The sequence below is a fragment of the Chanodichthys erythropterus genome, chromosome 23 (assembly GCF_024489055.1).
Source record: "Chanodichthys erythropterus isolate Z2021 chromosome 23, ASM2448905v1, whole genome shotgun sequence".
In the NCBI taxonomy this organism is placed as follows: Eukaryota; Metazoa; Chordata; class Actinopteri; order Cypriniformes; family Xenocyprididae; genus Chanodichthys; species Chanodichthys erythropterus.
The window spans coordinates 11,924,139-11,940,802 of NC_090243.1; the positions used below are offsets into that span (position 1 = coordinate 11,924,139).

The 16,664-nt window shown below is 37.6% G+C and overlaps 1 long non-coding RNA gene across 1 annotated transcript; it reads right to left on the reverse strand.

Moving 5' to 3' along the window:
• Nucleotides 1-4,340: 4,340 nt before the first annotated feature.
• LOC137014192 (uncharacterized) lies at nt 4,341-5,922 on the reverse strand. Its single transcript, XR_010893813.1, has 4 exons — nt 5,806-5,922; nt 5,243-5,369; nt 5,043-5,124; nt 4,341-4,913 (listed from the first exon to the last, which is right to left on the reverse strand). It is a non-coding gene; the product is annotated as an uncharacterized lncRNA (long non-coding RNA).
• Between the last annotated feature and the right edge of the window lie 10,742 nt (nt 5,923-16,664).

Sequence of the window (16,664 nt, forward strand, 5' to 3'; positions counted from 1 at the left end):
TTTTTTTTTTTTCATTGGTTGTTGCGTTAAATCTTACTCAGCCAATCAGAAAATGGCACTATTGTATCTGTGTAGCCTCTTTTTTTGATTGGCTGATAAGTGGCAGGCTACTCCAGGGGAGACACGCTTGATTCCTGCCCGGAGCAGCGGCATTATTAAATATATGAAAAATAGTTTTTCTGCGTGAGAAATACAATGTGTGGCAGGAGTGCGTGACAAAAGACCGAAATGAGTGACTGTCACGCTCAGTGCGTTACACTTGAGAGCCCTGAAAGACTTTACACGTTAAAACCAATAGGCAACAACACCACTTCCGTTGCCAAAATTTAGGCAACTATTTGATCACGTGGGCTGTAAAAGGGTCTATAGGCACACATTATGCAATGCAATATTAATCATGAATTTAAAAAAAGCTTTTAAGCAGTTGTAGTGAAATTTTTTAATTGGGTCAAGTGCGTCAACCTTGACCCAATGGCTTGAGGGTGAGTAAACTTCAAAGTGAACTAATCCTTTAATCACCTACAGTACATGTAATTCCAAACCTGTATGACTATCATCTCAAAAATATCTCAGCACTCAGCATTTTCATTTATTTTATTTTATTTTGTACAATGAAAGTCAATGACCAGTATTGTTTTGGTCCCCACTGGCTTTCATTTTATGGGCAAAAATAATTTCTGAAACATTCTTCTGAAGTTCTTGATAAGTTCACAGTTTAGGAGTGTGTAGTTTAGGATTTAGTCAAGTCTTCACATTTTACACCATTTATCAATCTCTTAAACTTTAAAAATGGTTTCAAAACACAACTACTTCAAGATGAATTTACTTTGAGATGTTCATGATTCATAAGCTCTAAGTTGATTGGGTAGATCCTGTCACATGAGTGTGCTCAGCTGGATGGTGCTGGTGCTGGAGTCGAAGTCAGGGTTTTTTAGCTCTGCTGTAAAAAAATAAAATAAATGAAAACAAATACAAGAACACCATACTAAATACTTACCAGAATATGTAACAGAAGCTTATAAAGTGTTGTGTTTCACCACACTTGTGGGTTTAACTTACATAAACTGCATAACTTTCTCCTTCACCCATGGTTGTCTAGGATCAATGCAGAACTTTCCTCGTTTAGTCTCAAAGCTGTCAGAGAATGAAAACACAGAAATATAACATCAGACGCTGTTGATCTAATCATGGCATGTTTTCTTTAGAGGAACTGTGATTCTTACATGACGGCCTTCACACATGGAAGACTTTCTTTTTGTATCCTGACACCGATGACTGGATCAGTCAACTCTACTGTGGAGACGGCAGTACAGCATGTGTAGAACCCATTTTCTTTTCCCTTCCCTTCTGCATCTGCTAATACAGAAGAACAAGGTAAACCTCAATGTTCTGCATCATTCTATCAGACAGAATAATATACAAACAGTTTAAAGCACTTTACCTGTTATAGTCCAGATCACAGATGCAATGAACACAACAGCCAAACTCCTCATGAGGATCCTTTGTGTCTCCATTGTCTCAGTCGATCTTCAACTCTCACTTGTTGTGTCTGAGAGAATATTTTGAAGACTCTTACTAGTTCGCCTTAAATAGTCAATGAAGAGGAACTTAAACGGTTTGTACTAGAGATGATTTCATCATTGTTCGGTTTCATCAACATATCTGGTTTTCCTTGTAGTTTAGATTGGGAGTGAATTAATTTGTCATGGTATGTGTAAATGTCTTCTGCTAAATGAATATATGTAAATGTAGATGGGGACCTTTGTCTGATGAACTTCTTGGATGTTATTTCTAACCTTGCTATCAGCCATTTAATTGATACAAATTCAATGTATGCTGATAAAAACGACTAGCTTTTAATTATAATAGGACCAAAAAACAAAAAAAAAAAACACTATCAAAAAGTGGTTTTATTCAGTGATTCAAATATATTTTATCTTGTAACGTTGACCAGTTGTAAGAAAAAAAAAAAGAAAAAAAAAAAAAAGGGAAGAGCTGACGCCCTACTGTTTCTTCATCTAAGAGGTTTGTTTTGCTAGTCAGTATGATGGCATGAGTCTTGGCAAGTTTTTCCATTTCACAATATTCTCAAACTCCAATTCTCCATAACTGTCAAATTCTTCTGAAATGCAAGACACTGTCATCATTTACAGTATTATGAATTATATGAATAAATATCAACGGAGTTTGCAAATATATTACAATGTAGGGTATTGAACTTTCAGCAATGAAATGCCTCCGAAGGCATATGCATGTAAGACATCCACTACTGAAAGGCCATTTCAAAAAAAAAATTTTTAAAGATATAATAAAATTAACTGACAAAGAACAAAAAGTGGTTAGAGTGATAATTCACCCCACAATGAAAATGCTGTCATGAATCACCTACAATACATGCAATTCCAAACCTGTATGACGATCATCTCAAATGTCTCTGCATCGTTTTTATTTTATTTTATACAATTAAAGTCAATGACCCCACTTGCTTTCATTTTATGGGCAAAAATAAATTCTGAAACATTCTTCTGAAGTTCTTGATAAAGTTCACAGTTTAGGGTTGTAGTTTAGGATTTAGTCCAGTCTTCACATTTTACACCATTCATTGAATTAGAACAGAAGGAAGTTGGTTTAGGAAATGCCCCTTTACTTGCCCCTTTGCATCCTGGAGACCTCACGCCGGTGCAGGGAGAGGGGCGGACATGACCGGAGGTCTCCAGGACGGGTCCATGAGTCCGGTAGGCCATGGCAGGTCAGGGGCCGTGGGCCGCCATGGTGGATCTTGAGCCCTACCCACATGTGTAGTGTCCACATGTCCCCCACCCATGGGTACTCGGTGGCGGCTGGGACTGGAGATACTGGGAGAGGGGTCCAGTCCATCCCCTCATACACGATTATAATCCTGACTGGAACGGGAGCGGCAGGCTCTGAGAGGGCTGGAGCAGAGGGTTCAGCTGCGACGACTGGTGGCCAGGAGTAGGCAGGACCGTTGAAGCGGTATGTGCAGGGTTCTGGGGCGAGGTGAGCTGGCGAGGCTCGATAGGCTGCTGATGGGGCTGGACAAGGACTACACTGGTTCTCTAGAAGTTTGTCTTCTTCATACTAAGAACCATTTAAAAGGAGAATTATATTTAGAGAATCAACTGAAGAGAAATTACAGGCTGGTTCGTTATAACGAATTACATCCTTGTCCAGTCCCATCAGAAACACAGCATTAAGAATGGCGTCAGGCTAGCTCACCAGATAACGTATCTCCAAAAACTCCTCCACATACCTCTCCAACGGCCTGCCACTGCCACAAAAGGCAAAGCCGATCTCGTCCGCCCGGAGAGATTCGGGGTGCAAGGAAGTCAATAAAATTCCCATCTTCCTTTTTGAATATCCTCCAGTTTTGGTCTCTTCTCCTGTTACGTGTCTATGTTGCAGTAGAGACAAAGCATAAGCGGATATCCACAATGATGGGTATTTAATGAATAAACTCAGAACAGAAGCAAACATGCACACTATACAACATTCAGAAAAGACAAGGAGTGAAGGGAGTGAGTCCAATATAAAGGGAGTTCAAATGAGGAAGTCCAAGTGATGATGATAAGTGATGATGGGGAGATGACGAGGGAAGTGAGTGCAGGTGTGGAGAACAGGAGGATTGTGGGAAATGGAGTCCGGGAGACACGGAATATGTAACACTCTACTATTGTGGTCCACAGAAGAAATATTGTTGTGATGAGTTCATGATCATTCTGAGGTCATGAATAAATGTACTTCATAATCTGAGAATGTTTTTGTTCTCAGATGTGCCATGTGATAATAAAAGATATACTGTATATATGTTTTTAGTTATATTTCTTTAAGTTAATTATTTATTCTTAATTTCTCACTAATTAAGTTATACCTTTAATGTCATGGAACTGATTGCTTACATGTCAGACTTGTCTGAGATCAATTCTCCCAGCTTAAGACTAAACGTTTCCTAAATAAATGAGAATTCTTAGACATGTTAGACTGTCATTAGTCTAGAGGAAGATGATGCACAGTTCCCATAATTAGAGTGTTGTAAAGAAATGAAACGCATGACGCTGCTGTTTCATCTGACAGTCGGTGTGACCTCTGGGTTAAATCTGTCATACTTCACACGCCATACCACAAAGACCCTCCCTAGATGGTCTGATGGTTACAAATCATTTTGTTAGAATGTCGGTCACCTCTTCTCATTGCTGTAGGCCTCTGGTCTTTAATCAAAGGTGAAAATAGCAGAAATCCATAAATAAAATTACATTAGTTATATTGTATTACAATTGATTGAGAAAAATATGATTCCACATTTTTTTTTATTAAAGATTTTTATTAAAGTTTACATTCATATTGCATCCAATAAACTTTCATAACCAAATCAAGACAAGACATTTAACTGAAATGTTTGTAATAATTTAGATGATAGAAATATATAATATATATAATATAGCCATATTAGGAAAATAAATATATGTTGCTTTGTTAAATTAAAAGTAAATAAAATAAATTAAACATTAAACAAAAAACAGGTCTTCAAGTAATATATTAAATTCTAAATGAAAATAAAGGTAAATAAGTTAAGCATTATAAATAAAACAAGGAGTTTGATATAAAAAGATAAAGGAATAACCAGACTCAGACTGCACAGCAGCTAAGTGTGAAAGCAAACCACAGATTGTTTCCTTTGTGAAATATGTTCAACATATTTTCCCCAGCGTAGCAGAGTCACGTGTATTTATGGTTTAGAGCAGGACTACAGAATACAGTGTAGCTTGACTGACCGACACGAATGGAAAAGTCTTGCTGGTGTGGCTGATCAAGACCAAGTTCTGGGTGAAGTTTGCAGATGTAGTCCCCATATGTGTTGTTCAATATTGTCTCTCGACTTCACATGTCACATTATTCTATTGAATTAGAATAGAAGAAAAACAGGTTAGAAAGTGGCCATTTACTTGATACATATGCCAGTATACAGTAAATTGTGTCACAGATTTAAAAAAAAAAAAAAAAAAAACTAATCTGTAAATTCTAACCATTTGTAGACGTTCCATCCTTTTACTGAGCCATGAGGCCTCAGGATTAATACAGTACAACAATTTCCTTGCATCACCGAACCTGTAAAGATGAAAGAGACAAGTAAATTTAGACTGCATGTATTGACACAATAAAATGCTCTTTGACAAAGAGAGTTCAGAAGCAGAGATTTCCTCTGAATGTTGCAAAGCTGACTTACACTACAGCCGCATCACATGTGCTTGTTTCTGGAAAGATGTGACAACTTTTGATTTTGAACTTTGGTTCATGTAACATGAATTTTTCCTTTGTGCAGCATATTGGCTTTCTATGGTCATGAGAGGTCACTGCAAAACAGACAGAAAAACATCCAAAAATAATAGTTTTCCCCATTTTGTTTGTTTTCAAAAGCTCTTGATTCTTTATGGTGTTAACATTGTTAAAAGTCTAACACTTGGAAGAAAAAAAAAATCACATTTTTTTTCCTTTTAAAATATGTAAATATCCTTAAGACAAGATAATTTTATTTGAGAAGAAAAAGATATTAAGACTTTTTTTTAGAGAACATATCTAATGTAGATTTTTCTTAACCCATTGACAAATATATATTTATTTTTTAAACTAAAAGAATTTAGTGAGGTTTATGCCTAAAAACAAACATTTTACCAATCTGATTAGACCTTTTTTTTTTTTTTTTTTTAAAGGAAACAATTTTTCCCTAAATATTGTGTGCAAATGTCAATTTGCTTGCAGAATGTAGCACAATAGGAGAAGGATACTCACCTCCTGATGTCAAAGTACACAGGAGCATAACCAAACAACTCAAAACGATCATTTGGTGAAATGCTGAGTACAGGTGCATGATTTCTGAGGGATCCTGTGTGCTGTGAAATCCCAAGAGTGGTCTGCTGCTCTTGGGCCGCTGTTGCTTTTTATGTCCTCAGAAAAAGAGGAAGTATTGTCTTTGTTCATACTTCTTCGAATAAAGCAAATGGAATAACTTACGCCATGGTTAATCATTCTGTAGCGTGACATGCACAAAAATGTCATGTAACAGAATGATCCGTTTCCCCCCCCCTTAAGATTAACTTAAGATTAACGTTTGCAGTTATCTAACTTGTTGCTTCACAGCGAGATTAGCGAAATATTCTAATTATTTTATATGACAAATCAAGGATGACAGGAATGATTTGAGAGTATCATCATGTGTAGGGTTTCTCTGAAATTTGTAATTGGACAAGCCTCAAATTAGGACATGTGAAAAGGATGTAAGATGCAGGACTGAATACACAGTTTGGTGATGCTTTGTCACTGTTCCTTAATTTAGCAAGAATGAGCTAATCAGAGGAAAATGTTGAGAATGAAGTAACTATCAAAACGGATGTGGACAAGTGTATTATATTATTACATTATTCAATTAAAAACAAATATTAAACACTATATATGCACTATATAGAACTAGGATATCAGTATTACAAAAGTAAAGGAAAGTGAAACTCATTAACAATTTCACTGTTTGTTTGTGAAGTGTCTGCAGTTAGTGTGCAATCAGACCTTTGTACAAAATGTTCAAATGGAAGAAATGCAAAAATGTTGCAGGCATTAGGCATATACATTTTTTTTCCAGAAAAAATATGATCTGTAATACACTATCAAACCATTATTTTGGCCAACAGAAATCTTAATTTATAATTAATAAATATTGTTGAGTTTTTGGACTTTTAATTAGTTCACCCTGAACATCTGTCTGTTATAAAAAAGCACTCTTTCTATGGTAGGTTTCTGCTTTGCGCCAGATCACGCAATGTTGCTTTTAAATAGGTTTTTAATTTTTTTCAAGTTTTCAGTGTTTTTCAATGTAATCATGTGCTAGACAAATGTATTAAAACCCCTTGGTTGAAATCACTTTCTGGGGGTGAGGGGATCCTAAATCTCAAACCTCAGTGGAATCATTTAAAAAAAAAAAAAAATAAATAAAAAAAATGCTGAACAGAGGAAAGTCTGCTGGCAAAAAGAGAATGTGACAGAGCTTGTAATAAAACAAGAATCAACATTGGCTGAGGGATTTGAAATAAAAAGTGACAGATGAATTGATAAATTGCATATAAATTTCATATGTTGCTCTCTAACAGAGTTCATTATAGAGCATTATCTGTTGTGAAGGATCATTTCATTATGGTTGTTGTAGCGCTGTGCTGGAATATATCAATCTATTACTGAGTATAGCTACAGAAACATCTTAAACTAGTCAGATTGAGATCTTTTTCATAGTTAGTTCAGCCAGTGGAAACTTCTGTCATCATTTACTCATCCTCATGTCATTCCAAACCTGTAAGACTTTTGTTCATCTTCTGAACACAAATGAAGGTATTTTAATGAAATCTGAAAGATTTCTATGCCTCCATTAGCTTTGATGCTTCAAAAAGTTCATAAAGAGATTGTAAAACTAATCCATATGAATTGAGCGTTTTATTCCAAATATTCTGAAGTGACACGATCACTTTATATAATGAACATTTAATTTAGGCTTTTATTCACATTAACATTTATCAACATACACCTATGTTATGGTCAACGGAAAATCAAGTTCTCACATTCTCATGTGTTACACAACACATTTGAGCTCCATTGAGGTTTGCTCTTGTGTGACAAGCATGTACGGTTGAGCTTCTGTTTATGTTACCTGATCAATGTTTCTTCGATCATGTCTCTTCAGAAAATTTGGACTGAAGCTCTCGATTCATATTGATTAGTTTTACAATCTCTTTATGAATGTTTTGAAACAATAAAGTGGTAGGACTGTCATTGGGGGACATAAATATCTCAGATTTAATTTAAAATATCTTCATTTGTGTTCTGAAGATGAACTAAAGTCTTACGGTTTTGAACAGCATGAATTAATGAGTAACATGAGCAATTGATGACAATTTTTTTCATTTTTTTTGCTGAACCCTTTAAGCCTAGTAGTGCATGTTTTATTAGCTTTATTATCTCTGTCTTAGTTATGAGAAACAGCCATATTCATGAAAGCACAACCACAACAATATTCTTCCACAAAATGCATGCAGTTCTGTTTTTTAACCTCTAGAGGGTCAAAAGCTACATAGTAGACCTTTTAAAAAGAGTTTCGCCAGCTGCTTTGCTTAATAACTGTGCACATTTTACAATGCAACCATTATAAGATCATTTAAAAAAATGTAAATTATGATATAAAATGCAATAAATGCAAAATATTAAAAGTTCCCTTTCGAAAGGGAACTTCAACTTCACGTGACCCAGGTGTCTGAAAGCAACTATCCAATAACTCCAATCCCTATTGGCCGGCGACAGCCTATGACGTCATACGGCGCGACCCGGAAGTATAAAGGGAGCGCCTGGAGAGACAGAAGACATCTCATCGTCTTGAGGGACTGTTCTGCAGGCAGGCAGCCCGAAGCATTGCAGGAAAGCGCAGAGTCTCGTTTCCTGTTCTCAGGGAACCATGGTTACATACGTAACCTGAGACATTCCCTTTCGAAAGGGAACTTCAACTCTGCGCTGATTGCGCTTTGGGGAACGATATACCCATGCCACCATGCTTGAGGAGAGTGCATGCCAAATAATATGGCTGACAAACGTCAAGCAGTTTCGAAGTAGACGCTTAGCAACTCAACCTCGGGTCACACCAGGCTGTCAGTGACAGCATTCCCTATGGCCAACAGCCCAAGCTGAGCAAACAGAGGCTTTCCAGAGATAGAAGGCCTACTAAGGCCGCTAGAGGCATCTAAAACCAACTTTTCCACAGACAAAGTGGTTTCTTTAAGGGAATGAGGCCAGGGAACCGAAGGGAACCCCGTCCAGTCACTTGAGGGGAACTACAGAATCTCAATAACGCATTCTTCATAGAAGAGAGCAGGTAAGAGTGACTGCAGAAAGGCAGAAGCAACTCAGTCCCACGCGTAGAGACGGGCATCCTGAAGAGCAGAACTCAGCTGAGTGCTATGAACCCTCCTATTGAGGGGAGATAATCCACTCATCCTAGGATCTACTCAGTGCTTAATTAACGCACTGAGGAGGCTGTGCGCTAGAGAACCCTGATACAGGGGAGCACAAACCAGCCTGAGGCTGAATCTTAGGAGGAGGCCTGATAAGGCCTACCACCATGATCAGCTTAGGGAGCTAAGCACTATTATCACATAACCCCAAAGGGGAAGTACAAACAGGTAGACCATGCAATGGGCACGTATCATGGAGGCCAAAGAGGAGCCTACAGCATGATAGTAACTTTTTGTGAAACAGAAGTATATTCAAAAAGTGGCCTGAAGGGGCCATCCTGAACACTTGTCTGGCTGCAGCAGACAGGCAACTTCAACGGCAGCATGGGAGACTGCAAAGCACCCGTATGATAATCTACCCAACACAATCCAACGAGCAGTGTACTCAGTAAAATCACCTTTTTACTCTTTCAAGCAAGAGGAGTACAACATACGCCGACACATAGTCGAGGAAGGCCCGTGCGGGCCTATCACCTCAACAGACACGTGGGCATCAGCTCGTGGCAGTGTTCTTAGGCACAGAAGAATGATAAATAACCGACACCAAGGAGGTTAAATATCATCTGGGCACCTGGCCAACCAGAAGTGTATATAAAGGTTCTCAGAAATACACATCAACATATACCACTATGTTGAAAAAGGGCAGCCCATAGGGCCTAGCAACCTTTAGACATATGGCATAAGTCCAGTGGCCATCTCTAGGAGCATGAATAGATCCACCTTAGACCTCTAGGTGGCTATTAGCTCAACTAGCGTAAGATCAGGCTCAGGGAGACGGATGCAGTTCAAACCAAACCTCAGTAAGGTTTAACTACAGCATACATCCTGAGGGGCTAGCCACTCAAGTACTCAGAAAAGCACCATAAATTCTCACAGCGAGAAGAGTACGCAGCTGAACTCCAAGTGCTACACCAGAGGCCGAGAAGAGGCCTACCTTAGTAAACATATGGCATCAGCAAGCGGCTGCCATAACCAGTCCACCCAAAAGCCATGTATTTAGCATTGAAACTTCCTTAGAAGAAATACATAGAACGCTACCACCCAACGTGAACAGGCCTGATTAGGGCCTATCCGTTGAGGTGGGGCGTGGCCTTTTAAGGTGGTCAGGTTTTTTTTCAAAGCATCCTGCCAACAAATCAACTAAAAAGGAGGCCTAGTGGGGCCTAAAATCTCAGCGACAAGTGGCGTTCAGCAACTGTTGAAATGAAACAGACTGTGCCAGCATGTGAACTAGAAAAGAGGCCTGTTGGGGCCTACCATTCTAATGACACGTAGCTTCAGCCCGTGAAATGCTGTAAACTATGTGAGCAAACTATGATCAGCTAACAGCACTTGTTATAAAAACAATTGCTAACTAGAAGGAGGCTAATTAACCATAAGAGCCTACAATCAAAGTTATATGCAATATAGCTGTTAACAAGATCACAAAAAGGGAGCTAATACAAATCAGCTTTTCTCAAAAAGTGGTTCTATACTATCCTGAGTATGCAATCCAACAGGTGATGCACTCACTAACACCACTAAACCTACTAATGGGGAATATAGGTCACCAGTGTCTCCCATAGCGGCTACATAAAAAAGCCTGCTATTATGGGAACAGGTGCTAACCTGTGGCTGCATAAGTAAGCTCACATACGATGTAGGGCAAAAATCTAGAACTTCAAAGCAAATGCAGCGCTTTGATGTATATGCTGTTTTCAAAGAGGAAAATAATTCTCTCCATACAGATTCTCAAATCTGTACTGAGCCATAGAGGACGAATGCTAAACCCTAGCAACGTCAACTCAAACTTAATTAGAGAAACAAGTGGCTCAGAGGAAAAAAAAACATTTTACCTAGCATAAAAGTTCTAGAAAGTGGGGCCTTGCACACACAGCATGACTTATCTACGCAAAGATAAGGGCTTACCACCTGAGATAACAGCATCAGGGAGTCTAAAAACAGTCTACAACCTAGCTGTTTAAACTCAACAATTGCACCTACATAGCAAGGGGATAATGGGCATAAGGCCTGACAACTCCATCAGGAGGAGACCAGAACTAGGAACTATACAACCTGACAAGGGATAGTATACATAGGGTTATACGCAAATAACACACCTAACTAGCTCTAGCCTGGCTGCTAAGCTACGGGCCTTCTTACAGGGCCACAAGCCTAGTGAAGCCTGGGCTTCACCTTCAAATCTCATGGAAAGAGAAAGAAAGCGAAGCTCACAAGCAAACAATGTCAGGCGGCCGATTAAGGCAGACCTAAACATGCATAATAACTGAAATGACGAGTGACAACTCAAACTACCCTAGAATACAGTAGATGAGAAGCTACTTCTAAACAACAGGTGGCTAAGAGGCGGCCATTTTGTGGCCTGCACACTAGCCAGCCTATCAACTTCAGTTTGCCCAAAAACCCCTACTTTTTCCTGACTGCAGACTGAAGAAGAGGAGAGGGTAGATATAAATCGCCCTATGTAGCTGGGGAATCGATTACAAATGCAATGGTGTTTACAATCAATCAACCACCTCACTCTTGCTTCTTCCTCCTCCCGTCTGTCTGGGTTCAGATACAAATCTGGATGGCTAGGGATTTTTCCATGCCCTCCCGATCTCAAAGATCAGAAGGGAATGGAAAGTCATGGAAGCCGCTGCATTAATGGACAGAAAGGAACCGCTCGTCGAGCCATCCGCGCGCGGCCCCTTTCTTACCGCGCTGTCACGGCAGCTGCAGCCCGCCGAGAAGCGCGTCCCAAACACACAGCAGCTCCGCACACACACACAACAGCCAGAGGAGCGCTCGCGCCGGACGCGATGGCATCAAACAGAAACGTCATCGTCACCCAGTCATCCCCGTCAGCCGCAGGGAAGCCGAGAGAGAGAGAGACAACTTTCTCAAACTTCCCAACAAACTCATCTGCGAGCCCTATGATCGCAGCCACCATATTGCCTCAGCAAACGGGGCCAGTACCATAAGGCACAGATGCAGACACCTCTTCCCTCGGGAAGAGTGTCAAACGAGAACGGAGCATCCCGAAAAGGGAGACGCTCACAGTAAACAACAGACAAACACAGACAGCACCCTCAAGCACTGTGTATGCTCGCTCCTCTCCAGACAGAAAAATGCCCAGAAAATGTGAATATAAGCATAAACACATCCAAACACAACGTTAGTAAGGCATATAAAAAAACCCTACCAGAGTTGGTATATAGTCGTAATCAGACAGAACAGGACCAAAAGACGATGAGATGTCTTCTGTCTCTCCAGGCGCTCCCTTTATACGTCCGGGTCGCGCCGTATGACGTCATAGGCTGTCGCCGGCCAATAGGGATTGGAGTTATTGGATAGTTGCTTTCAGAAACCTGGGTCACGTGACGTTCCCCAAAGCGGAATCAGCGCAGAGTCTCGTTCCCTGTTCTCAGGGAACCATGGTTACATACGTAACCTGAGATGGTGTTGGTGTAGTACATATCTTAAAAACCAAGGTTCCAATGAGGGTTTCATACCATAGAAGAACCACTGTTGGTTCCCAAAGATCCATTCAGTGAACAGTTCTTAAAAGAACCTTGTTTGTCTAAGTGTAAGCATTTTAAAAATCTAAAGTAACTTTTTTAACCATAAAGAATGCAAAGTTTCCATTGATGTTCAAGGTTCATCATGGAGTGTGATACACTGTCATTCATAACATATTTTTATGTATTTGAAAATTAATTTCAAATTGTGGAATAGACTCTTGACTCTAAACCTTATAGTTACTGAGAAAAAGCCTTTGTGACAACTAGCCCCGGTCTTTTTTATTTTATTTTATTTTATTTTATACAATGAAAGTCAATGACCCCACTTGCTTTCATTTTATGGGCAAAAATAAATTCTGAAACATTCTTCTGAAGTTCTTGATAAGTTCACAGTTTAGGAGTGTAGTTTAGGATTTAGTCCAGTCTTCACATTTTACACCATTCATTGAATTAGAACAGAAGGAAGTTGGTTTAGGAAATGCCCCTTTACTTGATACTTATGCAAATATACAGTACAGTGTGTTTGTATAAACCCGGTAAGAGATTGTCATATTATATTCAGTTTTATTTATATACTATTATTTATATACTTACTATTTTATTTATATACTTTTTTTTTTCCTCTCCACACAATGAATGTCAATGGCCATTGTTGTTTTGGACCCCATTGACTTTTACTGTATGGACAAAAATACATTCTGAATCACTCTTCAAAATCTCTACTGTTGTGGTCCACAGAAGAAATATTGTTGTGATGAGTTCATGATCATTCTGAGGTCATGAATAAATGTACTTCATAATCTGAGAATGTTTTTGTTCTCAGATGTGATAATAAAAGATATACTGTATATATTTTTTTAGTTATATTTCTTTAAGTTAATTATTTATTCTTAATTTCTCACTAATTAAGTTATACCTTTAATGTCATGGAACTGATTGCTTACATGTCAGACTTGTCTGAGATCAATTCTCCCAGCTTAAGACTAAATGTTTCCTAAATAAATGAGAATTCTTAGACATGTTACACTCTAAAAAATGCTGGGTTAAAAACAACCCAAGTTGGGTTAAAAATGGACAAACCCAGCAATTGGGTTGTTTTGACCCAGCTGTTGGGTTGAATCTTAAACCCAACCTGCTGGGTAGATTTATTTAACTCAACTAATGTTTAAAAATTACTTTATTGATCACTTAAAATGAACCCAAAATAGGTTGGAAATTAACATTTATTAATATGTTTAATTAATAATAATTAAATAATAAACATGTATTAAATTTATTTTTAATGAATGTTCACCTTTTGATATTATTGTTGCCTCTAGTAATTATGTGTCTGATATTTAATTTACAACATATTTTGGGCTCATTTTAAGCCAGCCATATAGTCATTTTTAAACAATAGTTGAGATAAATAAAACTACCCAGCACATTGGGCAAACATTTAACCCAACTACTGGGTTTGTCCATATTTAACCCAACTTGGGTTGTTTTTAACCCAGCATTTTTTAGAGTGTAGACTGTCATTAGTCTGGAGGAAGATGATGCACAGTTCCCATAATTAGAGTGTTGTAAAGAAATGAAACGCATGACGCTGCTGTTTCATCTGACAGTCGGTGTGACCTCTGGGTTAAATCTGTCATACTTCACACGCCATACCACAAAGACCCTCCCTAGATGGTCTGATGGTTACAAATCATTTTGTTAGAATGTCGGTCACCTCTTCTCATTGCTGTAGGCCTCTGGTCTTTAATCAAAGGTGAAAATAGCAGAAATCCATAAATAAAATTACATTAGTTATATTGTATTACAATTGATTGAGAAAAATATGATTCCACATTTTTTTTTTTTTTATTAAAGATTTTTATTAAAGTTTACATTCATATTGCATCCAATAAACTTTCATAACCAAATCAAGACAAGACATTTAACTGAAATGTTTGTAATAATTTAGATAATATAATATAGCCATATTAGGAAAATAAATATATGTTGCTTTGTTAAATTAAAAGTAAATAAAATAAATTAAATATATTAAACAAACAAAAAACAGGTCTTCAAGTAATATATTAAATTCTAAATGAAAATAAAGGTAAATAAGTTAAGCATTATAAATAAAACAAGGAGTTTGATATAAAAAGATAAAGGAATAACCAGACTCAGACTGCACAGCAGCTAAGTGTGAAAGCAAACCACAGATTGTTTCCTTTGTGAAATATGTTCAACATATTTTCCCCAGCGTAGCAGAGTCACGTGTATTTATGGTTTAGAGCAGGACTACAGAATACAGTGTAGCTTGACTGACCGACACAAATGGAAAAGTCTTGCTGGTGTGGCTGATCAAGACCAAGTTCTGGGTGAAGTTTGCAGATGTAGTCCCCATATGTGTTGTTCAATATTGTCTCTCGTCTTCACATGTTACACCATTCTATTGAATTAGAATAGAAGAAAAACAGGTTAGAAAGTGGCCATTTACTTGATACATATGCCAGTATACAGTAAATTGTGTCACAGATAAAAAAAAACAAACAAAAAAAAAAAAGTAATCTGTAAATTCGAACCATTTGTAGACGTTCCATCCTTTTACTAAGCCATGAGGCCTCAGGATTAATACAGTACAACAATTTCCTTGCATCAACGAACCTGTAAAGATGAAAGAGACAAGTAAATTTAGACTACATGTATTGACACAATAAAATGCTCTTTGACAAAGAGAGTTCAGAAGCAGAGATTTCCTCTGAATGTTGCAAAGCTGACTTACACTACAGCCGCATCACATGTGCTTGTTTCTGGAAAGATGTGACAACTTTTGATTTTGAACTTTGGTTCATGTAACATGAATTTTTCCTTTGTGCAGCATATTGGCTTTCTATGGTCATGAGAGGTCACTGCAAAACAGACAGAAAAACATCCATAAATAATAGTTTTCCCCATTTTGTTTGTTTTCAAAAGCACTTGATTCTTTATGGTGTTAACATTGTTAAAAGTCTAACACTTGGAAGAAAAAAAATCACGTCTTTTTTCCTTTTAAAATATGTAAAAATCCTTAAGACAAGATCATTTTATTTGAGAAGCAAAAGATATTAAGACTTTTTTTTAGAGAACATATCTAATGTAGACTTTTCTTAACACATTGGCAAATATTTTTTTTTTTAAACTAAAATAATTTAGTGAGGTTTATGCCTAAAAAAAAACAAACATTTTACCAATCTGATTAGACCTTTTTTTTTTTTTTTTTTTTTTTTAAAGGAAACAATTTTTCCCTAAATATTGTGTGCAAATGTCAATTTGCTTGCAGAATGTAGCACAATAGGAGAAGGATACTCACCTCCTGATGTCAAAGTACACAGGAGCATAACCAAACAACTCAAAACGATCATTTGGTGAAATGCTGAGTACAGGTGCATGATTTCTGAGGGATCCTGTGTGCTGTGAAATTCCAAGAGTGGTCTGCTGCTCTTGGGCCACCGTTGCTTTTTATGTCCTCAGAAAAAGAGGAAGTATTGTCTTTGTTCATCCTTCTTCGAATAAAGCAAATGGAATAACTTACGCCATGGTTAATCATTCTGTAGCGTGACATGCACAAAAATGTCATGTAACAGAATGATCCGGTTTTCCCCCCCTTAAGATTAACGTTTGCAGTTATCTAACTTGTTGCTTCACAGCGAGATTAGCGAAATATTCTAATTATTTGTTATGACAAATCAAGGATGACAGGAATGATTTGAGAGTATCATCATGTGTAGGGTTTCTCTGAAATTTGTAATTGGACAAGCCTCAAATTAGGACATGTGAAAGGGGTGTAAGATGCAGGACTGAATACACAGTTTGGTGATGCTTTGTCACTGTTCCTTAATTTAGCAAGAATGAGCTAATCAGAGGAAAATGTTGAGAATGAAGTAACTATCAAAACGGATGTGGACAAGTGTATTATATTATTACATTATTCAATTAAAAACAAATATTAAACACTATATATGCACTATATAGAACTAGGATATCAGTATTACAAAAGTAAAGGAAAGTGAAACTAATTAACAATTTCACTGTTTGTTTGTGAAGTGTCTACAGTTAGTGACCACAGCATGTAACCTTTGTACAAAATGTTCAA